Here is a 27,518-nt window from a genome sequence, read left to right as displayed (position 1 = left end):
CTTATATCAGACAAAATAGACTTTAAAATAAAGACTATTAGAAGAGACAAGGAAGGACACTACATAACGATAAAGGGATCGATCCAAGAAGAAGATATAACAATTGTAAATATTTATGCACCCAACATAGGAGCACCTCAATACATAAGGCAAATACTAACAGCCATAAAAGGGGAAATCGACAGTAACACAATCATAGTAGGGGACTTTAACACCCCACTTTCACCAATGGACAGATCATCCAAAATGAAAATAAATAAGGAAACACAAGCTTTAAATGATACATTAAACGAGATGGACTTAGTTGATATTTATAGGACATTCCATCCAAAAACAACAGAATACACATTTTTCTCAAGTGCTCATGGAACATTCTCCAGGATAGATCATATCTTGGGTCACAAATCAAGCCTCGGTAATTTTAAGAAAATTGAAATTGTATCAAGTATCTTCTCCGACCACAATGCTATGAGACTAGACATCAATTACAGGAAAAGATGTGTAAAAAATACAAACACATGGAGGCTAAACAATACACTACTCAATAACGAAGTGATCACTGAAGAAATCAAAGAGGAAATTAAAAAATACCTAGAAACAAATGACAATGGAGACACGACGACCCAAAACCTATGGGACGCAGCAAAAGCAGTTCTAAGGGGGAAGTTTATAGCAATACAATCCCACCTTAAGAAACATGAAGCATTTCGAGTAAACAACCTGACCCTGCACCTAAAGCAATTAGAGAAAGAAGAACAAAAATACCCCAAAGCTAGCAGAAGGAAAGAAATCATAAAGATCAGATCAGAAATAAATGAAAAAGAAATGAAGGAAACGATAGCAAAGATCAACCAAACTAAAAGCTGGTTCTTTGAGAAGATAAACAAAATTGACAAACCATTAGCCAGACTCATCAAGAAAAAAAGGGAGAAGACTCAAATCAATAGAATTAGAAATGAAAAAGGAGAAGTAACAACTGACACTGCAGAAATACAAAAGATTATGAGAGATTACTATAAGCAACTCTATTCCAATAAAATGGACAACCTGGAAGAAATGGACACATTCTTAGAAATGCACAACCTGCCAAGACTGACTCAGGAAGAAATAGAAAATATGAATAGACCAATCACAAGCACTGAAATTGAAACTGTGATTAAAAATCTTCCATCAAACAAAAGCCCAGGACCAGATGGCTTCACAGGTGAATTCTATCAAACATTTAGAGAAGAGCTAACACCTATCCTTCTCAAACTCTTCCAAAATATAGCAGAGGGAGGAACACTCCCAAACTCATTCTACGAGGCCGACATCACCTTGATACCAAAACCAGGCAAGGATGTCACAAAGAAAGAAAACTACAGGCCAATATCACTGATGAACATAGATGCAAAAATCCTCAACAAAATACTAGCAAACAGAATCCAACAGCACATTAAAAGGATCATACACCATGATCAAGTGGGGTTTATCCCAGGAATGCAAGGATTCTTCAATATACGCAAATCAATCAATGTAATACACCATATTAACAAGTTGAAGGAGAAAAACCATATGATCATCTCAATAGATGCAGAGAAAGCTTTCGACAAAATTCAACACCCATTTATGATAAAAACCCTGCAGAAAGTAGGTATAGAGGGATCTTTCCTCAACATAATAAAGGCCATATATGACAAACCCACAGCCAACATTGTCCTCAATGGTGAAAAACTGAAACCATTTCCACTAAGATCAGGAACAAGACAAGGCTGCCCACTCTCACCACTCTTATTCAACATAGTTTTGGAAGTTTTAGCCACAGCAATCAGAGAAGAAAAGGAAATAAAAGGAATCCAAATTGGAAAAGAAGAAGTAAAGCTGTCACTGTTTGCAGATGACATGATACTATACATAGAGAATCCTAAAGATGCTACCGAAAAACTACTAGAGCTAATCAATGAATTTGGTAAAGTAGCAGGATATAAAATTAATGTACAGAAATCTCTGGCATTCCTGTACACTAATGATGAAAAATCTGAAAATGAAATCAAGAAAACACTCCCATTTACCATCGCAACAAAAAGAATAAAATATCTAGGAATAAACCTACCTAAGGAGACAAAAGACCTGTATGCAGAAAACTATAAGACACTGATGAAAGAAATTAAAGATGATACAAATAGATGGAGAGATATACCATGCTCCTGGATTGGAAGAATCAATATTGTGAAAATGACTCTACTACCGAAAGCAATCTACAGATTCAATGCAATCCCTATCAAACTACCAATGGCATTTTTCACAGAACTAGAACAAAAAATTTCAAAATTTGTTTGGAAAAACAAAAGGCCCCGAATAGCTAAAGCAATCTTGAGAACGAAAAACGGAGCTGGAGGAATCAGGCTCCCTGACTTCAGACTATACTACAAAGCTACAGTAATTAAGACAGTCTGGTACTGGCATAAAAACAGAAAGATAGATCAGTGGATCAGGATAGAAAGCCCAGAGATAAACCCACGCACATATGGCCAACTTATCTTTGATAAAGGAGGCAGGAATGTACAGTGGAGAAAGGACAGCCTCTTCAATAAGTGGTGCTGGGAAAACTGGACAGGGACATGTAAAAGTTTGAGATTAGATCATTCCCTAGCACCATACACAAAAATAAGCTCAAAATGGATTAAAGACTTAAATGTAATGCCAGAAACTATCAAACTCTTAGAGGAAAACATAGGTAGAACACTCTATGACATAAATCACAGCAAGATCCTTTTGGACCCACCTCCTAGAGAAATGGAAATAAAAACAAAGATAAACAAATGGGACCTAATGAAACTTCAAAGCTTTTGCACAGCAAAGGAAACCATAAACAAGACCAAAAGACAACCCTCAGAATGGGAGAAAATATTTGCAAATGAAGCAACTGACAAAGGATTAATCTCCAAAATTTATAAACAGCTCATGCAGCTCAATAGCAAAAAAACAGACAACCCAATCCAAAAATGGGCAGAAGACTTAAATAGGCATTTCTCCAAAGAAGATATACAGACTGCCAACAAACACATGAAAGAATGCTCAACATCATTAATCATTAGAGAAATGCAAATCAAAACTACAATGAGATATCATCTCACACCAGTCAGAATGGCCATCATCAAGAAATCTAGAAACAATAAATACTGGAGAGGGTGTGGAGAAAAGGGAACACTCTTGCACTGCTGGTGGGAATGTGAATTGGTACAGCCACTATGGAGAACGGTATGGAGGTTCCTTAAAAAACTACAAATAGAACTACCATATGACCCAGCAATCCCACTACTGGGCATATACCCTGAGAAAACCATAATTCCAAAAGAGACATGTACCAAAATGTTCATTGCAGCTCTATTCACAATAGCCCGGAGCTGGAAACAACCTAAGTGTCCATCATCGGATGAATGGATAAAGAAGATGTGGCACATATATACAATGGAATATTACTCAGCCATAAAAAGAAACGAAACTGAGCTATTTGTAATGAGGTGGATAGACCTAGAGTCTGTCATACAGAGTGAAGTTAGTCAGAAAGAGAAAGACAAATACCGTATGCTAACACATATATACGGAATTTAAAAAAAAAAATGTCATGAAGAACCTAGGGGCAAAACGGGAATGAAGACGCAGACCTACTTGAGAATGGACTTGAGGATATGGGGAGGGGGAAGGGTGGGCTGTGACAAGGCGAAAGAGAGGCATGGACGTGTATACACTACCAAACGTAAGGTAGATAGATAGTGGGAAGCAGCCGCAGAGCACAGGGAGATCAGCTCGGTGCTTTGTGACCGCCTGGAGGGGTGGGATGGGGAGGGTGGGAGGGAGGGAGATGCATGAGGGAAGGGATGTGGGAACAGATGTATATGTATGACTGATTCACTTTGTTATAAAGCAGAAACTAATTAAAAAAATAAATAAATAAACTTAAAAAAAATAAAAAAAAAAAAAAATCTTCCGACAAATAAAAACCCAAGACAAGATGGCTTCACAAGGCAAAATCTATCAAACATTTACAGAAGAGCTAACACCCATCCTTCACAAACTCTTCCAAAAAATTGCAGAGGAAGGAACACTCCCAAACACATTCTATGAGGCCACCATCACCCTGATACCAAAACCAGAAAAAGATGTCACAAAGAAAGAAAACTAAAAGCCAATATCACTGATGAACATAGATGCAAAAATCCTCAACAAAATACTAGCAAACAGAGTCCAACAACACGTTAAAAGGATCACAAACCATGATCAAATGGGATTTATCCCAGGGATGCCAGGATCCTTCAATATATGCAAATCCATCAATGTGATACACCATATTAACAAATTGAAGAAAACCATATGATCATCTCAATAGATGCAGAAAAAGCTTTTGACAAAATTCAACACCCATTTATGATAAAAACTCTCCAGAAAGTGGGCATAGACGGAATCTACCTCGACATAATAAAGGCCATATAGGACAAACCCACAGCCAACATCATTCTCAATAGTGAAAAACTGAAAGCATTTCCTCTAAGATCAGCAACAAGACAAGGATGTCCACTCTCACCACTATTATTCAACATAGTTTTGGAAGTCCTTGCCATGGCAGTCAGAGAAGAAAAGTAAATAAAAGGAATACAAATTGGAAAGAAGAAGTAAAAGTGTCACTGTTTGCAGATGACATGATACGATACATAGAGACCCCTAAAGATGCCACCAGAGAACTACTAGAACTGATCAATGAATTTGGTAAAGTTGCAGGATACAAAATTAATGCACAGAACTCTCTTGCATTCCTATACACTAATGGTGAAAAATCTGAAAAAAAATTGACGAAACACTCCCATTTACCATTGCAATAGAAAGAATAAAATACCTAGGAATAAACCTACCTAGGGAGACAAAAGACCTGTATGCAGAAAACTATAAGACACTGATAAAAGGAATTACAGATGATACAAACAGATGGAGAGATATACCTTGTTCTTGGATTGGAGGAATCAATATTGAGAAAATGACTATACTACCCAAAGCAATCTATAGATTCAATGCAATCCCTATCAAATTACTAATGGCATTTTTTACAGAACTAGAACACAAAATCTTAAAATTTGTATGGAGACATAAAAGATCCTGAATAGCCAAAACAGTCTTGAGGGAAAAAAACGGAGGTGGAGGAATCAGACTCCCTGATTTCTGACTATACTACAAAGCCAAAGTAATCAAGACAATATGGTACTGGCACAAAAAACAGAAACATACCTCAATGGAACAAGATAGAAAGACCAGAGGTAAACCCACGCACCTATGGTGAAATAATCTATGACAAAGGAGGCAAGGATATACAATGGAGAAAAGACACTCTCTTCCATAAGTGGTTCTGGGAAAACTGGACAGCTACATGTAAAAGAATGAAATTAGAACACTCCCTAACACCATACACAAAAATAAACTCAAAATGGATTAGGGGCCTCAATGTAAGACTGGACACTATAAAACTCTTAGAGAAAAACATAGGCAGAACACTGTTTGACATAAATCACAGCAAGATCTTTTTTGATCCACCTCCTAGAGTAATGGAAATAAAAACAAAAATAAACAAATGGGACCTAATGAAACTTAAAAGCTTTTGCAGAGCAAAGGAAACCATAAACAAGACAAAAAGACAACCCTCAGAATGGGAGAAAATATTTGTAAATGAAGCAACGGACAAAGGATTAATCTCTAAAATATATAAACAGCACATGCGGCTCAGTATTAAAAAAAAAAACAACCCAATCAAAACATGGGTAGAAGACCTAAATAGACATTTCTCCAAAGAAGACATACAGATGGCCAAGAAGCACATGAAAAGCTGCTCAACATCACTAATTATTAGAGAAATGCAAATCAAAACTACAATGAGGTATCACCTCACACCAGTTAGAATGGGCATTATCAGAAAATCTACAAACAACAAATGCTGGAGAGGGTGTGGGGAAAGGGAACCCTCTTGCACTGCTGGTGGGAATGTAAATTGATACAGCCACTATGGAGAACAGTATGGAGGTTCCTTAAAAAATCAAAAATAGAATTACCATATGATCCAGCAATCCCACTACTGGGCATATACCCAGAGAAAACCGTAATTCAAAAAGACACATGCACCGCAATGTTCATTGCAGCACTATTTACAATAGTCAGGTCATGGAAGCAACCTAAATGCCCATCCACATGCGAATGGATAAAGACGATGTGGTACATATATACAGTGGAATATTTCTCAGCCATAAAAAGGAACAAAATTGGGTCATTTGTTGAGACATGGATGGATCTAGAGACTCTCCTACAGAGTGAAGTAAGTCAGAAAGAGAGAAGCAAATATCGCATATTAACGCATGTATGTGGAACCTAGAAAATTGGTACAGATGAACCTGTTTGCAGGGCTGAAGTTGAGACACAGATGTAGAGAACAAACGTATGGACACCAAAGAGTGAAAGCCGCGGGTGTTGAGGGTCGTGGTGTGATGAATTGGGTGATTGCGATTGTCATGTATACACTGATGTGTATAAAATTGATGACTAATAAGAGCCTGCTGTATAAAAATGTAAATAAAATTAAATTTAAAAATTAAAAAAAAAGAGTCATGTATCGCAATGTTCATTGCAGCTCTATTTACAATAGTCAGGACACGGAAGCAACCTAAATGTCCATTGACAGATGAATGGATAAATAAGATGTGGCACATATATACAATGGGATATTAATCAGCCTTAAAAAGAAATGAAATTGAGTTATTTGTAGTGAGGTGGATGGACCTAGCGTCTGTCATACAGAGTGAAGTAAGTCAGAAAGAGTAAACCAACTACCGTATGCTAACACATATATTTGGAATCTAAAAAAAAAAAATAGTTATGAAGAACCTAGGGGCAGGACAAGAATAAAGACACAGATATAGGGAATGGACTTGAGGACATGGGGAGGGGGAAGTGTAAGCTGGGACAAAGTGAGAGAGTGGCATGGACTTATGTATACTACCACATGTGAAATAGATAGCTAGTGGGAAGCAAGCACATAGCACAGAGAGATCAGCTTGGTGCTCTGTGACCACCTAGAGTGGTGGGATAGGGAGGGTGGGAGGGAGATGCAAGAGGGAGGAGATATGGAGATATATGTATATGTATAGCTGATTCACTTTGTTATAAAGCGGAAGCTAACACACCACTGTGAAGCAATTATACTCCAATCAAGATGTAAAAATAAATAGATAAATAAAAATTAAAAAATGATACAAACGAACTTATTTGCAGTACAGAAACAGATTCACACACATAGAAAATAATATTATGGTTACCAAAGTGGAAAGGGGGGAGAGATAAACTAGGAGTTTGGAATTAACAGATACACACTACTATATATAAAATAGATAAACAACAAGGTCCTACTGTATAGCACAGAGAACTATACTCAATATCTTGTAATAAACTATAATGGAAAAGAATCTGAAAAGGAATATATATATATATGAATCACTTTGCTGTACACTGAAACTAGCGCAACAGTGTGATTCAACTATACTTAAGAAAAAATAAATAAAATATGTGCTGATTATGGTTATGCATGGAAACACAGGGCAACACAAGCATGTGTCCACACAGTGGCTCAGAAAAACAGCTCCAGACACAAATACACAGGTGCACACACTCAGACACACATCCCTGCACAAACACACAGGAGTCTCTAACATACATCCTTTCCCTTCCTCATTTACTGGGTTATGCAACTCTGGGTTGTGGTGTGTCCTGTTGTGCTTCTGCTGGCATCAGATTGTATGGTGGCACACCAGTCCACCAGTCACAGGGCAAGGGCAGAGGCAGGCAGGCACTTACACCCCTTCAGAACGTGGGTACTGGCTGAACTGCTTGTCTGGGAGCTTGTGGGGCTGAAGGAGGGCAGGAGACCTGGGTCCAGACACAGACCACCCTGTAGCCCTAACCCGCGGGTAAATCACACACGTGGTCGGCCCCCCTAACAGAGATGACTGGGCTTAAGTTGGATGCTGCTCTGCAGGGCCCTGGCAATGTCCTTGTCTTCAGCCACTTGCCCTGTAAGGGGAGGAGGCAGCCTATTTGCGAGAGGGAAGGGAGGGGGCCAGCTGAGGGCTGTGGAGAAGGAGACAGGAGAGCACTGCTCTCCAGGATGAAACGAGGTGTTGGTCCAGACAGCTCCCAGGTTAGGCCTTCTAAACAGACCACATTTGACAGGAGACAGGGCTAGCGGTAAGCTTTCACCCATCACTTGGGCCAAGCCCAGCCAGGTTATATAGGGAAGGGACCTCTTCTTTCCAGAGCTTAAAATTCTTCACATGAGACCCTTCCACAGCTCCACAGCTGTTCTCTTACTTGCGGGCCAAGCTGTCTCTGGGGCTGAAGGGGATTGGCCTGGTACAGAACACTGTCTCTCACGACAGCCCCATTCCCCAAACACACACACACACACACACACACACACGTGTCACACCAGTCTAGCCAGAACCTTCTGTCCTCAGGGGACTGTCGCACTACTCCTGACTTCCCATCCTCATGGGAAATCTGTTCAGTTTCAGGCCAACTGCTGGCCTTGTCCCTCTTATTTTCCCAGAGGCTTTTGTAGTTCATTTTAGCCAGCCATCATAGAGTTGTTTTGAGGGTTAACAGAGTTAATATTTAGTTAATAATTAAAACAGTGCCTGGCATATAGTGAGAGTATATATATATGTGTGTGTAATAAATCAAAAATCATAGCTACTATGTATCAAGTTCTTCATAGGTGCTTTACATGTATTATTTCATTTCATCCTCACAACTGTCCCCTGAGGTTGGTACTATAATTATCCCATGTTATAGATGAAGAAACTGAGGTCTACAGAGATTTAAGAACTTTTCCAAAGTCACTTATGTATTAAGTGGCAGAACAGGTTTTCCAATCCAGGCAGTCTGGTTCCAGAGCCTGGTGTTTCATCTCATGGCCATTCTGCCATGTGAGCTGGGTGTGCAACTCTCAAGGGCACAGGGCCAGTCGGGTCACTCACCCTCTCTGCCTTGGGACCAAAGTCAAGGGTCCATGAAGTTGGCCCTTCAGTGGATCCCTCAAGCCTTCAGGATAAAATCTCAGATTTCAGAACTGCCTCCTGCACACGTGAGTATTCCTCCATCACTACCCTCCTTTATGTTCTTTGCTCCGGCCACATTAGACCTCTTGCAGTTCCTGGAATATGTCATGCTTTCATTCTCTACCTTGGCTCTGAACATGCAGGTCCTTCTGCCTGGAAAGCCCTTCTTCTTCCTTTTTTCCTGATTAACTCTCATTCCTTATTCATACCTCAAGTCAGAATTCATTTCCTCCTGTAAACCTTCTTTTGTCTTCTTCCCAATCCCATTCTGGGGTAGATGCCCCTGTGCTTCCTTCACATGACACTGACAACACTGCATTTTCATTGACTGTTTGCGTGCCTGTCTTCTCAAATATGGATTGTTGAAAGGCAGGAACTGGGACTCAGTTCCTCAAGTGCCCAGCACTTAGCATAAACCTGGGCTGATGGGGGCTCAGCACATGCTTTTGAGCAAATGACTGGGAATATCAGCTGAACAGGGCAGATCTGTGATCCTGGAGAAAGGGATGCAAGCCAACCACCTGAACTGGGGCACTCGTTGAGGGCAGGAGAAGACATTTGGGAAGGCTTTCCCACCCCAGTACTGGGAAGGTCATCAGAAGGCAGAAGCAGAAATGATCTTGCTCTTGTGGGTGAGATGCGAGAAACAAGGTAAGTACTGGGGGAAATGGTGGCAGTGAGGAGAGGGATAAAGGAGAGAGAAAAAGGAGAGAAATGTAAGGACAGCTCCTCTGTCTGCCAAATGTGTGCTAAATGTATGAATCGTGGGTTACTGTGTTGCATTCAGGTACTCCATATGTGGGTGTGTTCTCTCCTAGAAAAAAGTCATTTCTGGGGTCATTGATCTGGGGAAGTGGCAGATTCTGATACAGAAACCCAAACTGCTAGAGATGGCCCTTTGGCAGGACATAACCTCTTTAGCTCTATTTGGGCAGCACCTATGTTGTGGAGGCAGGCCAGGAGCTGAAATGGGACTGGCATGGGCCTCAGGGATAGCTTCTTTTGTAAGCCAGATAATGCAGTTTTATGTCATTTCTCTGCTATTATCCATGCACCTGTAGGAAAGCCTTAGCTATACATTCTACACTGAGAGCAGAGAATGAAGGTAAATACAGGGGCGTCCCTGGTGACGCAGTGGTTAAGAATCTGCCTGCCAATGCAGGGGACATGGGTTCGAGCTCTGGTCCGGGAAGATCCCACATGCCGCGGATCAACTAAGCCTGTGCACCACAACTACTGAGCCTGTGCTCTAGAGTCCGTGTGCCACAACTACTGAGCCTGCAAGCCACAACTACTGAGGCCCATGCGCCTAGAGACCATGCTCCCAACAAGAGAAGTCACGGCAATGGGAAGTCCACGCACCAAAACAAAGAGTAGCCCCCGCTCGCCACAACTAGAGAAAGCCCGCACACAGCAACGAAGACCCAATGCAACCAAAAATAAATAAATTAAAAAAAAAATCTGCCTGCCAATGCAGGAGACATGGGTTTGATCCCTCCCTGGTCCAGGAAGATCCCACGTGCCACAGAGCAACTAAGCCTGTGTGCCACAACTACTGAAGCCCGCTCACTGTAACTAGAGAAAGCACGTACGCAGCAACAAAGACCCAACACAGCCAAAAATAAATAATAAATTAATTAATTAATTTTTTAAAAATGCTAGTTAATGCTTTGGCCTGTAGGTCCCCCCACAGGCCAAAGCATGAACTGGGTCTCACCAGTGTGTGTATGGAGTCCAGAGAGAGTAGAGGTAGCAGTAATTAGTGTGAGGTCCCCAAGGTGAGTCTCCCTCCACTGCCAACACTGGGCCATTTTTTTTACAGATGCCAAGGATGGTTTTTACAAGGAACAGAAGAGAGGACCCAGGAAAAGGAGAAAAGGGGAGAGAGATGGAGAGAAAGAGGAGAAGCACAAAGTGTTAGAAACACCTTCAGGGCTCTCCAGACCCAGATCCTTCTGGGTGTTAAACAAATAATGTCTCTTTAATAAGAAACAGCCAGGAAGGATTCTTGGCAATTAGAAGCAAAGAACAATCTTACAGAGAGGGCTAATGCAAATAGGCTGCCTGGAAATACTCTTCATTCACAGGTTTGTGAGTCAAAAGGCTGGACCACCTGGCCCACTCAGAGTGACAGGGCTGAGCAAATCTCTGAAGAGGTGGGGGAAGGGAAGGGAAGGAGGGAGAGAGAGAGAGAGAGAGAGAGAGAGAGAGAGATGATGATGATGATGAATTGATTTGGAGAACAGGGTCAGAGCTGCCTGTTAGGCAAACCCAGTGCAGAATCATGTCCTAGTAGCTGGAGCTTGGAAAGATCTGGGCCCAAGTCCCTGGAAGATGGCTCCATGAGACCAATTATTGTGGATCCGCCATTGTCTTATGGCTGGCTGCATCAATAGCCCACCAAGGTGGCAGGGCATGTATTATTATTCCCATTTTTACAGACCAATCTACTGAGGCCAGCGATGGACAGCAAATGAATTGTCCCAGTAACCACAGCAGAATAGTGGTACAGTCAGAATCTGAACCCAGATCTCCCGATCCTAAATCCTAGGACTGCCAAGGTGGAAGGAAGTCTATGTCTTAGAGGAAATGGGGGACTTGGTGTATTAGTAAGGGTTCCCTGGAGAAACAGAACCAATAGGATAGGTAGATAGATAGATAGATAGGTAGATAGATAGATGGATAGATAGATAGATTTATCATAAAGAATTAGCTCACACAATTTCGAAGGCTGAGAAGTCCCAAGATCTGCCATCAGCAAGATGAGGACCCAGGAGAGCCAATGGGTAGTTCTAGTCTGAGTCCAAAGGCCTGAGAACCAGGAGAGCTGATGATATAAGTGCCACTCTGAAAGCTGGCAGGCTTGAAACTCGAGAAGAGCCAATGTTCCAGTTCAAGTCTGAAGGCCAAAACAGACTGATGTCCCAGCTCAAGCTTTTGAGCAGGAGTTCCCTCTTACTCCCAGGGCAGGGGAGGGGGTGTGGCAGCCTTTTTGGTCTATTCAGGCCTTCAAGTGATTGGATGAGGCCCATCCACATTAGGGAGGGCAATCTGCTTTACTCAGTCTACAGATTCAGATGTTAATCTCGTCCAAAGACACCCTTACAGACAGACCCACAATAATGTTTCACCAAATATCTGGGCACCCTGTGGCCCAGTCAAGTTGACACATAAGATTAACTATCACGTTCAGGGAAAGGGTGAAGGTGAGCCTATGGCTCCCTTCCTGTTGGGAGTTCCTCATTGCATGGCTGGCCCTCTATAACCCACTTTCATACTTACTTCACTTTCTGGATTGAGCCTGAAGGGTGGAACCAGCCACTGCTGTTCACTGGGGAGGAGACAGGAAAGAGGAGAGCTGAGGGTGAGGGGAATGGGCAGCCCCAGGCAGATCTTCCCTTCCTCCTCAGTGTAAGGTTCACATGTGCCAAGGGGCTCCGTGGACCTGGTGCTTGACTGGGGACTTTATGGACAAGAACTTGAATGTTCTACCTTGATACCATCCTAGAAGGAAGGGAGCCCAGTAGAAGGTCACCAATTTGGAACCTAAACCCAATAGCAAAAGACTTGTTATAAGGGGATGTTTTTAATGGATATCGATTTTTCTTAAGAAACAACACCATCACAATAATCCAATGATGATTTATTGAGCACTGTAATTCATTACATGATGATGGTGTGTAATGTTGGTTAAAATCACGGTGGCCCAGTTCAAGTAATGCAGGCAGAATAGTGTGGATGGCACCCAAGCTCAGTGATACCACAGTGGCAGTCTCACGGGTAATGCATATTTAGTAGTGACAGTGAAAAGTTCTTTATGTGTTTTCACAGTTAACAAAAATTATGCATATATAAATACATTTTTTCATGTCTCTTTAAAAAAACATTGTTCTGTTCTGGAGTAAACATTCTCAACTCTAGAAATATTGTTAATGCAGCAAAGGAAGGATCAGCCACTCCAGATAAAAGATCTTCTAACAATATTGCTATCTGCATTTTTAGATGAAGAAACTGAGGCACTGAGGGATAAGGGAACTGGCCAAAGATTACACAGCTGTTAAATGGGGGAAGTGGGATTTAAACCCCACATCTGCCTGATTCCAAAGTTGTCATGTGACTGATGAAGAGCCAGGGATCCAGAGAAGGGAGGTGGTAGATTTGGTTGGTGAAGGCATACTACTCCTATTCCCTCCACCCACCCCCAGAACCCACTTCTTGTGTCTAGTCCTTTCTAATCGGTGGACAGAATCAGTTCTTGGGATTTGGTGAGGTGTGTTTCTGGGGAGGCAAAAGGTGGGGAGAGGGAGAAAATGGAGGAGCAGAACTTTTTGAACAAATAAGGAGATAGCCCATGGGTCATGTGCCAGGAAGCTAATGGGAGGCCATGGAAGGCCAGGAGCTTAAGTGTGTGTACATACATAAAATGGTGGAGTCACCAGGGGCTCCTAGGTTGGGTGGGTTGGCTAAGGGTGGGGGAATGGGCAGGAAGGATTCACCACAATCCTCTGCACCAGTCCTGGTTGGCACAGTCCAGCTTACCATGAAGTACAGGAGCTGGGGGAGGCAACCACAGGGAAATTGGCCCAGGGGACAGGGCTGACTGGGAGGCCACCTCTACTGAGGCTGGGATGAGTCAGTAGAGAATCAGCCCAAGGAAAGTAAAGAGTGTACGGGGTGGGTGGGCGAGGGTGGATATTAGTTTCTTAGGGCTGCCATAATAGATTACCACAAACTGGGTTGCTTAAACCAACAGAAATTTATTCTCTGGAAGACAGAAGTCTGGAATCAAAGTGTTGGCAGTGCCACATTCCCTCCTGAGGCTCCAGGGGTGAATTGTTCCATGCCTCTCTCCTAGCTTCTAGCGACTTCCAGGCAAATGTTGCCATTCCTTGGCCTATAACCTCATCAGTCCAATCTCTGCCTCTGTCTCCACATTGCCTTCTCCTCTGTGTATCTCTCAAAACTCCCTATGCCTTTCTCTTATGAGAATATATATGATTGCATTTAGAGCCTACCTGGATAATCCAGGGTAATCTCCTCATCTCAAGATCCTTTACTTAATTACATCTGCAAAAATCCTTTGTCTAGGCATTAGGACTTGATAGCTGTGGGTGGCCATTATTCAGTCTACTACAGAGGATGAGGTTGTGTATCAAGATGATTTCAGGATTCACCTCCCTGTGGTTCTCTTTGGCCCCTCTCTGATCCGTATGGTAGCTTCATCCTGAGTCTTGTTGTAAGATGGCTGCCACTGCTCTGGATATCCTTTCCAGTAGAACCGCAACCCACAGAAGACAGGAGACATCATCTCTTGCCAGGTAGCTCTGTTATAAAGCAAGAAAACCCCAGAAGGGCTCCCACTAGGCTTCCCCAAGTATCTCATTAGTCTGAACTGTGTCACATGCCCATGGCTAAGTCAATCATAGACCAGGGGTTGAAGCCTCTATGATAGGTTTAGACCAATCAGAACCCAACTCTTGAAGCACACGACCATGCAGAGGAGGTTGAGTATCGTGAACAAAATTGGGGTTCCAACAACAAAGAGAAAGGCATGGGTGACCCTAGTTTTCATACTTCGAATTGGATATAAACAGATTGGTTAACTATGGAACACTATTTGCCTCTTATAGCTGCTATTGCTTATCAAGCTAAGCTTGGAGTGTGTAGAAAATGTGTTGCTAAATGCACCGAGCTGATCTCCCTGTGCTATGCGGCTGCTTCGGCTAGCTATCTATTTTACGTTTGGTAGTGTATATAAGTCCATGCCACTCTCTCACTTCATCCCAGGTTACCCTTCCCCCTCCCTATGTCCTCAAGTCCATACTCAGCTGGGTGCTTTGTGACCACCTAGAGGCGTGGGATAGGGAGGGTGGGAGGGATATGCAAGAGGCAGGAGATATGGGGATATATGTAAATGTATAGCTGATTCACTATGTTATAAAGCAGAAACTAACACACCATTGTAAAGCAATTATATTCCAGTAAAGATGTTAAAAAAAAAAGAAAATGTGCTGCTCAGGCTTCAGAAGGCCACACAATACTAGATCTGAGGAATTGACTGCTCAGATGGCATGTCACCTATTCACAGAGGGCAGCTGTGATCTCTCATGATTTTTTAATTGAGGTGAAATTCACTTAATATACAATTAACCATTTGAAATGTACAACTCTGTCATTTTGTGCATTCACAGTGTTGTGCAACCACTACCTCTCTTGCATTTCAAAATTTTATCACCCCAGAAGAACATCCCATATCAATTAAACAGTCACTACTGAGTCACCCCTCCCTCCATCCCCTGGTGACTGCTAATCTCTTTTCTGTCTCTATGGATTTGCCTACTCTGGATGTTTCATATAAAAGGAATCATAAATTATGTGAATTTTAGTCTGGCTTCTTTCACTCAGCTTATGTTTTCAAGGTTCATCCAAGTTTCCTAGATAGATAGATAGATAGATAGATAGCTCAGCACTTCATTCCCTTTTTATGGCTGAATACTAATTAATTGTATGGATAAACCACAATTTGTTTATTCTTTTATTTGTTAATAGACATTTGGGTTGTTTCCACCTTTTGACTGTTGTGAATAGTGCTGCCATGAACATTTGTGAACAAGTGTTTACCGGTTTTAATTCTTCAGGGTATATATCTAGGAGTGGAATTGTTGAGTCATATGTTAATGCTATGTTTAACTTTCTGAGGAAGCAAAACAGTGTTTTCCATAGAGGCTGCACCATTTTACATTCCCACCAACGGTGTACAAGGATTCCTATTTCTCCACATGCTTGTCAACACATGTTGTTTTCCTCTTTAAAAAAATTATAGCCATCCTAGTGGGTGTGAAGTTGTATCTCACTGTGGTTTTGATTTACATTTCCTTAGTGATCAGTGGTGTTGAACATCTTTTCCTGTGCTTATTTGCCGTTTGTCTGTTCCAGTCCTTTGCCCATTTTTTTTTTTTTTTTTTTTGCGGTATGCAGGCCTCTCACTGTTGTGGCCTCTCCCGTTGCAGAGCACAGACTCCGGACGCGCAGGCTCAGCGGCCATGGCTCACGGGCCTAGCCGCTCCACGGCATGTGGGATCTTCCTGGACCGGGGCACGAACCCGTGTCCCCTGCATCGGCAGGCAGACTCTCAACCACTGCGCCACCAGGTAAGCCCCTTTGCCCATTTTTGAATTGGGTTATTTGACTTTTTGTCATTGAGTTGTAAGTGTTCTATTCTGAATACTAAATTCTTATCAGATATATAATTTGCAACTATTTCTCTCACTCCGTAAGGTATCTGTTCATTTACCTGTTAATGTTCTTTGATGCACAGAGGTGTTTAATTTTGATGAAGTCCAATTTATCTGTCTACAGATGGACTTATTTGTCCACAGATGCCCAAGCCTCCTGACTCTCGCACATCACAGCAGAGGCACTGCCAAGTGCCCTGAGCCATTATGGAGTTCAGCCTGGGACCCTTCAGGATTAAGTTTGATTCTTTTTTTCTCAGTCTCGCCTTGTTTTACTCTCTAGTCCAGCCTTGAAGACCAGCATTTCTCTGGAAGTTCCTCCAAGAGCTATGCTGTTCTTCAAGGCAACCCTGATTTCTAATACTCTCTGGTCCCAAATTCCCCTTCTTTCAGAAAACACAGTGCAGGGAACCCTTCCTTTCTTCCTTCTCTTCCTCCTCCTTCCCTCCCCTTATGTTTTCTTCCCAGTCCCCAGGCTATCTAAGTAGACTGAAGATGGAGGAACAGAGGTTTGGGTGAGGGAGGCTTGAGCTGGTGAAGATCACCCTCAGACAGCTTCAGGGAGCCTGAAATCTAGACCTCACACAGCCATGGCCCCAGCACCTGTTCTCTCACTGACTGTGTGTGACCAAGTCAAGTCCCTTCTCTCTCCTAAGTTTCAATTTCCTCTTATCTGTAATATGAAAACATCAGAACACATCTGTGGTTTCTACACTCAAAAAAAATCCTATGGTTCAATGCGATCTAACTCAGAAAAAAAAATGAAACAAATCAAAGCAGATAGGCTCTGGTTAAGGGTGGAGTGTCTGCCCAGCTCAGCCAGCCTGCCTTTCAACAGCTGCCCCTGAGATGTGTCCTCAGCACCCTAAAGCTTGGCATATTCATTTACTGAACAAATATTTTTTGAGAATGTACTATGGTTAGCCCTAAAATTGCTACTCTGCATTTCTCTGTGGCATTGGATATTAAAGGGATACGTTACAGGTTCAGGCACTGGCATTTGTGCCTCTGGCTCTGTGTCTCCAATGCCTGCCCCATGGGGACACACTCCAGTGCCCACCCTGCACCTGGCACCTACCCCTCCTCTTCCAGCTCCCTCTTCCTAGCTTCTCTCCCCCCCGTACACCCAATCTCCTGCTTATCTGCCCAGCACTGTCTCTTCCAAGGTAGGAGGGGAAAGCTAGATTTATTGGGAACTCCATTCCAACTCCCTTCTCCTATTTTTTTTTTTTTTGCCCAGGTCATCCTGGGATTTGCAGCTGTTAAAATAGTGGAAGGGGGCATCCCCCAGGACTGAGGACTCATCTATACTTAATGGTTGTTAAGGCTTTGAGTATCTGCTTCTTGCTCAATAAGCATTCTACCATAAAACAGCCCAAGGCAAATGGCTCTGTGAGATGCCCCCGCACCAACTCTTCACCCACAACCTGCACACAGAGCTTTCTGTGAGGCTCATCTCTGGGGGGTGGGGGGGAGAAGAGAAGGAGCAAGAGGGAGTTACCTGGATGCTGTGAACCCTAATCCTACATCCAGTCAGAAAGAGGCCCATCTAGATTCTGAGGTAGAGCCCATAAATGTGGATTTTTTTTTGTTTGTTTGTTTTAACATCTTTATTGGAGTATAATTGCTTTACACTGGTGTGTTAGTTTATGCTTTATAACAAAGTGAATCAGCTATACATATACATATGTTCCCATATCTCTTCCCTCTTGCGTCTCCCTCCCTCCCACCCTCCCTATCCCACCCCTCGAGGTGGTCACAAAGCACCGAGCTGATCTCCCTGTGCTGTGCGGCTGCTTCCCACTAGCTATCTATTTTACGTTCGGTAGTGTATATATGTCCATGCCACTCTCTCACTTTGTCAGACGGGAATAAAGACACAGACCTACTAGAGAATGGACTTGAGGATATGGGGAGGGGGAAGGGTAAGCTGTGACAAAGTGAGAGAATGTGGATGTTTAACAAGTACCCCAGGTGATTCTTTTCATCAGGGATGTTTAGGAAACCCTGGATCAGTGGTTCTCAGCCCTGGCTACACATCAGCATCACTGGATGCCCAGGTCACACCCCAAACCAATGACATCAGAGCCTCTGGATGTGGAACCCAGGCATCGTTATTCCTTTTAAGTTTTGCAGATGATCCCAATGTGCAAGCAGGACTGAGGACCACTATCCTAGATGATCTGTGAACCCCTTTTCAGCCTCAAATTGTATGGCCTAGAGACCACGTGTGGCTGATAAGGCCCCTAGTGGAGGGGGAGAGGGCACTGAGGGGCGAGAGGAGCAGGCCTCTCTGGGGAGGCAGTGTGTTGAAGTGGAGAGAGCACTGGAGCATCTCTGGCTACTTGCTTAGATGGTGGAAGAGGAGGGCAGCAGGGAAGCCTGCCTGTGTACAGCCATAGTCTGAACATCCAGCTGGAAAGCCCAATTTCTGGAGCAGTCAGTGACTCGGATGGCATCCCCAAGTGAATTAAAGGCTAGTGTGGGAGTCTGATGGGGATTTGCTCTGGACGCCTTCCCCTGGAGCTCTCAGCCTCTCACAGAGCCCACAGTCTGACAGTAACTCCCTTTCCACATCTCCAGCAGACAAAGACTCAGGCAGAAGTAGGGGCCATGTGGAAGCTCACATCTTCCTAAGTGCAGCAGGTACTACCCACCCCCCGCCTCGACAAATGCATCTAGGGCCCCCCTTCACCTTCACCTGCCTCACTTCTCAGGCAGGAATTCCAGGCCCTTCCCTATCTGGTCTTGTAATAGGGAAGAGTAAATCTGACTCCATATTAGATCTGCTTATTTTACTTTAACCTTTGTATTCTATTGCTTTTGCCTCCAGTTACGAATGTTTCCTATAGCCTGAAATGTACAGGATAGCCCATTCTCAAGGCTCTGACCTTCAAGGGTATAACACTTTTCCATTCATATAGAGATTAAAAGTTGCAGAGCAGAGAATAACATTTGTCTTGTTGGAGGTTTGCAGGAACATCCTGACCTGACATAACCTACATGGACAGCTGCAAAAACAAAGGACTCCTATACCAAGAAGTTTGCAGCAACCAACCACACCCCTCCCTCACCTTATGTAAGACAGGAATAAAGAAACAGACCTACTAGACAATAGACTTGAGAACATGGGGAGGGGGAAGGGTAAGCTGGGACAAAGTGAGAGAGCGGCATGGACATATATACGCTACCAAACGTAAGGTAGATAGCTAGTGGGAAGCAGCCGGACAGCACAGGGAGATCAGCTCGGTGCTTTGTGACCGCCTGGAGGGGTGGGATAGGGAGGGTGGGAGGGAGACGCAAAAGGGAGGGAAATGGGAACAGATGTATATGTATAACTGATTTAATAAAAAAAAATGCTTTGCTGAAACCCTTCGGAGAGTTTGGGGGTTTGGGGGCATGGGCCACCCGTCTCCTTGCATGACACTGCAATAAACCTTTCTCTGCTCCGAACTCCGACATTCTGGTTTCTTCGGCCTCTCTGTGCGATGGTCTCAGCTGCTCTCAGCTCACTTGGTCTTTAGAAACTCTCCTACCTTCTCAGACAGGGGCCCATGTAGGGCAAGGAACTTAGCCCAGGTCACATGGCACAACAGGAGTGGAAAGGAATTTCTGCCTCCCAGTCCAGTGGTCTTTTGATTATAACATGATATCTCACTCACTTTCACATCTAAGCCCTCTTCCTCAAACCCAGGCAGGGCCTCAAATCGTAGTAAGGCAATGCACTTCCCAGAGAAGCTCAAAGGCAAACTGGAAGAAGAGCTGCTAAGGCAGGATGGAATTGGCTGTGGCACCCTGCCTGCCACTTGGCTTTTTCCAGTGAGGTGTTCAATAAGACTGAATACAGTGTGTGCATCCGGGGCTGGCTCTGAGCAGGCTGAGTCTCTTTCCTCCAGGCTGCTCCCTCCCCAGACACTGCAGCTCTCATACAGATTTCCACCTAAGAGTGTATATACGTTCTAGATCAAAATGCCCCCCCCTTCCGTAGAACGTTCAAGCTTATGAATACTTCAGGTTTCGGTACACACAGAAATGTGTGTCTATACAGAGAGATTCATTCATCCAGTGAACAAATATGTATGTTCCCCTGCTCAGAGAGACCCCAGGGCCTCCTGTCAGCATGATTACTGTTTCTCACCATACTTCCGGTTTACCTGGTGATTCACTGTTTTAAAAATACTTCCTCATCCATTCACCCTTTCCTCCTTATAAAACCCGTTAAGGTATAACAGTGAACAGCTTTCACTGTTATACGTGGAGAAACTGAGGTTCAAAGGCCAGACGTACTTATTTCAAGATCAGAGTCAGTGGCGAAACCGGTCCCAGAAGGCAGGCTCCCTGACTCCCGATTCTGTGTGGACTCACTAGCAGCAGGCCATCTCCTCCAGGCACAAGCTCCCACACCCTCTCATGGGTGACTGTTTCAGTGTTTGAAGTTGATAAGAGGCCAGACAAGAAATTCAGGCAAGGCTTTATTGCGACTTGTGCTACAGCACGAAGGAGCAAGAACAAGTAACAGGTGCCCTTGCTTGCTCCCTGGGGGGTGCGGGGCGAGCTGGTTACTTAAATGGCATGAAGGTGGGGCGAATCAGTGGGTCAGGGTGGAGGGGTGGCTTAGGTGGTCTGCTCACCCCCTTGGTGGTGCTTTGTGCAGGGATCACACTCAGTAGCCTGCTTGGCTCCCAGCACCTCAGAAGTGGCCGTTGGGTTTTGGCCTTTTTGTATCTTGTTGTTCATAATTTCCCCAACTGTGCTTGCATGCAGTTATCTTTAGTCCCTTATACTTTCTTTATATTCTGTTGCTCAAGGAGATATTTACCCAGATGCAAGCACTCCAGTAAAGGGTCCCAGGTCCCAGTCTGTCTTATTCCTAAAGTGACTTCAGTGTCGGGGCAGCAAAGAGAAACTGAATGTACTTGCTCCATCCCCATCTCCCACCGTGTACTGCTCTCTCTGGCTGGCATTCCAGGGTTTTCTAAGACTTCTGGAGGCTGCTCTTATTCAGAGAGAGAGCAAGCCCTGTGCAGCCCAGCAGTGCCCACCCAGATGGCCTGCTCTGATGACTCCCTCTTGGAGGGAGCTGCCCCACCCCATTGTACAGCTCTGCCTGCATTCCCTGACATCTCCCACTCTGCACAGTGACCAGAACTTCCCCCAAAATATATGACTGCATGGTGCCATTTATTGACCTCTACGCAACCCTGCCCAGAACTAGGCTAGTGGCCCAAACCTGACACTGCCTGTTCACTCCACTCAATCTGAACTCAACTGCTAGGCTCTCAGGGGCTGGCTCCCTATCCTCTCCCTCAAAATTCACTTCCTCCAGCAAGCCTTTTTTTATTAACTCCATTTGGCTCCTCACCCCCTCCTCCAGCTATATTCTTTCCCCTGGTATTTCCCCCTGGAAGCAGGGGGCAGATGACCCTTAGGGACTACATCGCCTATCTGCCTGGCCCTCTGGGCTCTTGTTGGGTTCAGTCAGTGGGAGGCACCTGCAGGGGATGGGAGGGTGATGGCAAAATCTTGGATCTCTGTGCACTGATGTCGAAAAGAAGCACAGAGACAGTTTGGAGGAAAGAGAGAGTAGCTTTATTCTTTGCCAGGCAAAGAGGGAACACAGCAGGCTAGCACCTCAAGGACTGTGCCCCCCCCTTCCCTGGGGAATAGGGAAAGGTTTATATAGCCAGGGCTCATGGTCTGAGGTAGGTAATAAGGCTCAGAGTAATGAAGGTCTTGCATTTTTTTCCTTTTCTTCTTCACGGCCAAAGCTGCTGTCAGGTGGCTCAGCAACCAGGTCTGGTGTCCCTGAGGTTTTTGGCCTGTGACCTTTCTGAAATGAAGAGTGCTACGAGGGAGGTAGCAGGAGAAGAATGCCAGGTGCAGAGTGTAACTCATATGGAGTCAGAGAGTAACTAGCTTTGTGTGGGACAAGTCTAGCTACAAGTGTTTGTTAGTAGAAACAGCTAAAGAATAACCAAGATTGCTTAACTCTTTAAGGCCTGTTTATGCGTTTTCCCCAGCCTGTTTATTATTTCCTTATTTTCCTTGTTTATCAGAAAAGTCTCATTTCTATTTTTGCCGCAACAAGGGGAGTAGAGAGAAGGCAACATATTTCTTCTCCTCTCCTTCCCCCCTGCAGCAGCACCGTCTTCTGGCAGAAGCACCCCTCTTGTTGGTGACCAACCTTCCATAATTCAAACTCTCTGGGACAGCAAACAGGCCAGCCTCTCACCCACCTTCCCGCCTCCCTCCCTCCCATCCTCCTTGCTCTCACACAGTCACACATGCCCTCACTCACATACTGTCACACACATACACACACGTACACATGAGGTCTTGCTCCCCCCATGCACTGACCTTCACCTGCAGCTGCCAACACACCTCAGCCCCTTTCAGAGACACAAGGACTCACACAGAGACATACAGGAGCTCGTACACACATGCTCACAATCACACACACACATACACTCAGAAGCCCTGTCTGAATTGCTCTTAAAGCTTTCTTCCTGGGCTTCCCTGGTGGCGCAGTGGTTGAGAGTCCGCCTGCCGATGCAGGGGACACGGGTTCGTGCCCCGGTCCGGGAAGATCCCACGTGCCGCGGAGCGGCTGGGCCCGTGAGCCATGGCTGCTGAGCCTGCACGTCCGGAGCCTGTGCTCCGCAACGGGAGACGCCGCAGCGGTGAGAGGCCCGCGTACCGCAAAAAAAAAAAAAAAAAAAAAAAAAAAAAAAGCTTCCTTCCTTTGTCAGGTGCTCTCAGCTGCCTCTCCAGACTGGGAGAGGAACTTAAGAAGCCAGGCCTGTCTAGGGTCCCACAGTGTCAGCTGAGCCTCGGGACCCTGCCAGCTTCTTTCTCTCCCAGAGAGTCAGGAAACAGTTACCGCTGAGAGGGAGAAAGAAGGATCAGAGGACTTTCCTGGTGTCAGGTGCCAGGCACCCACCCTGTCTGCCCCAGGCCTCAGCAGGCAGGGCAAAATCAAAAAGCTGAAAAAGGCCCAGCTGGTGCTGCCATCCTGACCTCATTAGGAAAGTCGGAAATGGACGGTCATTTTTTTCATCCAAACAAATATCTTTGAGTGTCTCTTATGCGCTAGGCACAGGGGATACAGTGATGAACAAAAGAAATGTGGCCCCTCCCCCTTATGAAGTTTACAGTAGAGGATGAGACAGGCTGTAAATCTGCCAAATGGTTAATTACAGTTATCTGTGGTGAGCTCTATAATGGGAAATGATGGGGCATAATGAAAGCATGCATAGGGAGAACAAACCTATCTTGGAGGGCCAGGGAGGCTTACCGGAAAAATGTTACAAACTGAGATCTGAAGAATGAACAGGAATTAATTAGGTAAAAGTGTGGTGGGTGGGTGTGGAGGAGAAGGCTGTTTCCGGCAGTGGAAACAGCATGGGCAAAGGCCCTGAGGCTGGAAACATTTGGAGTGTTTTAGAAGCCCGATGTGGTTAGAGCATAGTGAAAGCAGAAGAGACGGCTAGCAGAGGACATGTGACGGGTAGAGCTCATGAAAGCCGTGGCAGAGAATGGACTTGAATCTAAGGACAACAGGAAGCCACTGGAAGGTTCTGTACATGGGAGTGCATGGTTTGATTTGCATTTTAGAAAGATCATTCTGGCTTCTGTGGAAAGGATGGTTTGGAAGAAGGCAAGAGCCAACTCAGAGAGACCAATAGGGAAGGTATATTGGGCAGAGTCCAGTTAAGAAAACAGAACCCACTCTGTGTCTTCCAAACAGAGGGAATTTAACATGGGGACTGGGTTACATAGAGGACAGAAAAGCTGAGAAGCCAAACAAGGGAGAGTGAGGCAGCCCACAGTTTAGCAGCAGCAGGAGACAGCTATCACCCCTAGGCTGGGGGAACAATGGGAAAAGGGGGGTTACTTGAACCTGGAAGCTGGGCCAATCCAATGGAAGCTAGAAGCACAGAGAGTTGTCTGGTGAGAGATGGAGCACAGAGGAGAGACACAGCTACTGCCAGAGCCACCATCCCAGGCAGAAACAGAGGCGGAGAAAGACCCAGATAGTCTTGTCCCCTAGTCTCCCAACAGTGCCTCCCATTGGCCAAACCCAACACAGAACAGAGTGGGGGGAGGAGCAGAGGCAATATCTGAGTGTAAACTGGCAAATGATAGACACACAGAGTCCAGTATCACTAACCAGGTAAGGAATGCTGGTGGCCTAAGCTAGGGGGACTAAGTCTTTGCTCACAACTCCCTGCACCCAAACATCATGACATTTCCAGCAGCCAGTCTCCTAGGGATGAGGCTACCTGAGTGTCTGATAGTCAGGGAGGGAGTGGTAGGGTTAGGGCACAGAGAGCAGAGATGCCTCCACTCACAGGCTGTCTCATTCCCATGAGACCAAATCCCAGAGCAAAGGTTTCAGGTACTCAAGCTACTCCTGCTTCCTCCCCACCAAATCCCCAAAGTACTCATTGCTCCCATCTCTTCTGGGCATCAGGAAAATGTCATAATTTTCAGTCCTCTCTAGGAGAGTCTGTACAGTGACTCTGCTATTCTGGTCATCCTAGAACACAGCTCTGGTTCATGACACTCCTTGACTCAAGAACCATCAATGGTTCCCCATTATTTTATAGAGAAAGTCCACATTTAGACTGTGGGCATCCATGATGGTCTATAACCTGGCCCCAGTCTACCTCCCTCACTTGATCTTCCCTCTTCTATTAAGTAATAGTGCTAATTGCTATTTATTGAGATGTTTACTATCACCTGGATATTATTTTAAGAGCTCTACATGTATTAGCTCATCAAATTCTCATAACAGCCCTATACAAAGGTCCTATAACAGACCCATTTAGTAGATGAGGAAACTGAGACAAAAAGAAGTAAGGTAAACCACCTATGGTTACACGGCTGTAGGGACAAAAGTTGTAGCCTCCGTCCATGACTGATGCTTTACTCAGTGTTCAACCCATAATGCCACGTATATTTGGACTGCCTTTTTGCTTCCTTTCCCGTGTTTTACTTAACTCTATGGGCATTCTATGGGACCCAGGGCCTCACTGGGAGGCTTTCCTGATCACCCCCATTCATGCTACTGTGAACATAGCAGTTCAGTGAGCAGGAACTCTCTTGTGACTCTCATGTGGCATCATGAACCAAGCAAGCTTGGCCTCCCAAGACAGACAGAGTTGTCTGTGAAAGCTGTGACCTTGGGCAAGTCACTTCACCTTGCTGAGCTACCTCAGCTTCCTCATCCCTAATATGGAGCTAATGATAACATCTGCCTCAAAGGCAGCTGGAGAGATTGAGTGGGGCAGTGGATAAAAGCAAAGCCTCTGCAGAAAACAGAAAAACAGGAGATTAAATAATTTAATCAAAATCTTTGTTTTTTGAAAACAATCAACAAAAGAGATGAACCACTAGCAAATTTCATTTTAAAAGGGGAAAAAGCACAAATGAAATGACAGGAAAGAAATAACTATTAATACACAGCAAATTTTAAAAAGTAATAAAAGACTACTTTGTATAACTATATGTACATAAATTAGAAAACCTAGATGAAATGCATCATTTCAGAGGAAAATACAATTTACCAAAATGGGCCCAAGTGTTGATAGAAAGCATAAGCAGAGCAGTTGTAATAGAATTAAAGGAAATTAGTAGATCCCACAAAAGTCAGTAGACCCAGATGATATCATAGGGAAATCCTGCAAAAGAGACCAGATAGCCTTAGTGCTACGTAAATTGCTTCAGAGAAAATGAAGGAAAACTTCCACATTCTTTTTACAAAGTGAGTGTAACACTAACATCTAAATATGATATGATATATACTATAATATGATAAAGATAGTTTTAAAAGGAGGAAATTTCAGATGAATATCACTTATGAATATTGATGCAAAAAATTCTGAACTAAAACTTAAGTGAACAGACTTCAACAGCACATTAAGAAAACATCATGACCGGGGCTTCCCTGGTGGCGCAGTAGTTGAGAGTCCGCCTGTCGATGCAGGGGACACGGGTTCGTGCCCCGGTCCGGGAGGATCCCACATGCCGCGGAGTGGTTGGGCCCGTGAGCCATGGCTGCTGAGCCTGCACGTCCGGAGCCTGTGCTCCGCAAAGGGAGAGGCCACAACAGTGAGAGGCCCGCGTACCACAAAAAAAAAAAAAAAAAAAAAAAAAGAAAACATCATGACCAAGGAGGGTTTATGAAGAAATGCAAGGATGATTCAATAGTAGAAAATCTATTAATATAAACTACTATATTAATACATTAATAGTTCTGAAAAAGCCTTTGAAAAAATTCAGCATTCATTCTTAATAAAAACTCTGAAGAGAAAAAAAAAGAGCCTCTGGCAGTGGAAGTAAAATCTCTTGACTAAGACCTGACCGTAACTTGCTGGTTTCCTCACGTCCATTGGCTGGCTCTCTCAGAGAGTGGGGCTGCAGTTTAGGGAAGCAAAGGCCCTTGAGTGGCTCTGTCCCTGGAGAAAGGAAAGGAAGTGGTCAATTACTGCGGCCCCTCCACAGGCAGCCCTGTACACTGTGCTCTAGATACCTTCTCTTTTGGACCTTGACAGCTACCCTATGGGGCAGTGTCAGTATCCCCATGTTGCAGATGAGAATGCCAAGGCCTTTGAAAAGGAAGGGAAGGTAGAAAACAGGAAACAGCTTGAGGCTCAAGCTCCCACCCTGGGGATCAGGTCCCAGTGCGTTGTGGGAGAAGTTGTTCTATTATGGCAGAAGGGTCCAGGCCCTCCCACCTTTCAGAGTCTTGGTCTAGAAGAGACACCCTCTGCTCGCCATGGGTGGTGGTGCCCACTGTGTCTGGTGAGCCTTGCCCTAAAGGGTGCACGTGCCTTCGAAGCACACCCTGGGATTCAGCCACTTACCAAACACTTCTGAGAGGACACCACCACGATATTACCAAAGCTCCCTATGCAGACAAATATTCACAAACCATAAAGATGTTTCAAAACAATTTATAAAGGAGTGGTGCATCCTGCCCAGAAGAAATGGGGCTGGTCCAGAGTGGGAGCCACAAGTCTGGTGGCTGTGTATTCATCTTTCTGCAAGTATATACAAATTACTCCAACTTTCAAATTGTAATAATTTATGTGCATATTTCCTGTAGCAGATACTTCCAGAACTCCAGAATGGCCCCAGCCTATGGCAGTCA

The sequence above is a fragment of the Mesoplodon bidens genome (assembly GCF_964165515.1).
Source record: "Mesoplodon bidens genome assembly, chromosome: X".
Lineage (NCBI taxonomy): Eukaryota > Metazoa > Chordata > Mammalia > Artiodactyla > Ziphiidae > Mesoplodon > Mesoplodon bidens.
The sequence above is the reverse complement of the archived record's forward strand: the minus strand, read 5'-3'. Positions refer to the sequence as shown.